The following is a 2,500-nucleotide window of genomic DNA, read 5'->3' on the forward strand; positions in this document are numbered from 1 at the left end:
CTGCACAATACACCTCGAAACCCTCTCAGGTCCCGGCGGCGCGCAGCGCCGTCCTAAGTACTTGGTCGGGTTCGAGAGAGGCGCAATCGCCCGGAGTTAGGCGAGTAGACGCTTTAGGTGCGACCACCCGTGCTCCCAACTGAGCTTGCCGCTGCCGACAGAGGCCCGGGAGCGTGCTGTCGTGGCATTGCCGGCGGGAGACAACACGCGCCACCTACGGTGACCGGCAGCTCCAACGCCAGCGCCACAGAAGGGCAAAGGCCCCACGTGGGTGCCGAAGCGAACTCTCCCAGCACAGCGCACGTGCCAACACGTCTGCACAACTGCGATACAAACCACCAGCGAGAACCGCTGGGGCGACCGAGCAGCAGACGGCGTCGCGGCGCCGAGTGCCGGGCGGCGGCGCATCCTCAACGCACACAGTCCTCAATCGGACCAGCACACTGCAGATGTCCACCGCGCTTCGCACCGGGCCGGCGAGGACCCACTTTGGCTGCACGGCGCCGCGCGCAGGGTGCCCCGGCGCGCAGCTGCGCCGCCTGCCGCGTCCGTCGGCCGGCGCGCCTGCCACTGGGCGCCCCCACCAGCCGGCTGTAGCGCCGTGCGCCCACGCACCGCGCGGCCAGCACGCCGGGCGGCCCCCCCTCACCGGCCGGGGACAGTCCCACCCACCCACAGCCGCGTATCGCTTCACACCCAGATTCACATTCACGTTCGTTGGTATGGTGGGGACCGCTTCGTAGCTGTACCGATCGTTGCCCTCACAGATGTACCTCCAGCAAGGACAACCGCACCACAACGGGTTACCAGTTGTTCATTTGCGTAACGTCACCAGTAAACGTACACGTCCATCCCCGTTTGCAAAGTCAACTATTATTGCATGCCTGCCTGTCAGGTGTCAAGACACACTACATCCGCTCACATCCACGCAACAAAATGTGCCCGACTAGAGGGCACGTGGAAGGTGCCCCCGTACGTATGCGATGTCCACTGCGCGACCAACTGTCAACCGGCCTCTGTAGCATGTCGCAGATGTGGAACGCGGGGCACCGTGCTATCACATTGTGTGAGAAGAGACTACTACGTCTGCATACACGCGCCACTACATGAACAGACGGCTCATGCTGATCGCCATCCACTGCGTCCATTACTCCCACACGTCTCTATGGCGTACCACACTGCAATGCAGCTGTTATGGGGAGATGACACGTAGCTGTGTACACAACATTCTGAGCGGGTTGCGGTTGGACAATACATTACTGTAACGTGTCATATGCCAATTACAGAGCAGGGTAAGGCACAACTTGGGTTAGGTTAAGGCACAACTTGGGTTAGGTTAAGGCACAACTTGGGTTAGGTTAAGGCACAACTTGGGTTAGGTTAAGGCACAACTTGGGTTAGGTTAAGGCACAACTTGGGTTAGGTTAAGGCACAACTTGGGTTAGGTTAAGGCACAACTTGGGTTAGGTTAAGGCACAACTTGGGTTAGGTTAAGGCACAACTTGGGTTAGGTTAAGGCACAACTTGGGTTAGGTTAAGGCACAACGTGGGTTAGGTTAAGGCACAACGTGGGTTAGGTTAAGGCACAACGTGGGTTAGGTTAAGGCACAACGTGGGTTAGGTTAGGCACAACGTGGGTTAGGTTAAGGCACAACGTGGGTTAGGTTAAGGCACAACGTGGGTTAGGTTAAGGCACAACGTGGGTTAGGTTAAGGCACAACGTGGGTTAGGTTAAGGCACAACGTGGGTTAGGTTAAGGCACAACGTGGGTTAGGTTAAGGCACAACGTGGGTTAGGTTAAGGCACAACTTGGGGGTAGATTGCGGTGCAAATTGCGTTACATTGCGGTGCAAATTGCGTTACATTGCGGTGCAAATTGCGTTACATTGCGGTGCAAATTGCGTTACATTGCGGTGCAAATTGCGTTACATTGCGGTGCAAATTGCGTTACATTGCGGTGCAAATTGCGTTACATTGCGGTGCAAATTGCGTTACATTGCGGTGCAAATTGCGTTACATTGCGGTGCAAATTGCGTTACATTGCGGTGCAAATTGAGTTACATTGCGGTGCAAATTGCGTTACATTGCGGTGCAAATTGCGTTACATTGCGGTGCAAATTGCGTTACATTGCGGTGCAAATTGAGTTACATTGCGGTGCAAATTGAGTTACATTGCGGTGCAAATTGAGTTACATTGCGGTGCAAATTGAGTTACATTGCGGTGCAAATTGAGTTACATTGTGGTGCAAATTGAGTTACATTGCGGTGCAAATTGAGTTACATTGCGGTGCAAATTGAGTTACATTGCGGTGCAAATTGAGGTAGGTTAAGGTGCAACACAGGTTAGGTAAGGTGCAACATAGGTTAGGGTGCAAGATGGGTTAGGTTAAGGTGCAAGATGGGTTAGGTTAAGGTGCAAGATGGGTTAGGTTAAGGTGACATAGGTTAGGTTAAGGTGACATAGGTTAGGTTAAGGTGACATAGGTTAGGTTAAGGTGAC

The sequence above is a fragment of the Schistocerca cancellata genome, unplaced genomic scaffold (genome assembly GCF_023864275.1).
Source record: "Schistocerca cancellata isolate TAMUIC-IGC-003103 unplaced genomic scaffold, iqSchCanc2.1 HiC_scaffold_351, whole genome shotgun sequence".
Lineage (NCBI taxonomy): Eukaryota > Metazoa > Arthropoda > Insecta > Orthoptera > Acrididae > Schistocerca > Schistocerca cancellata.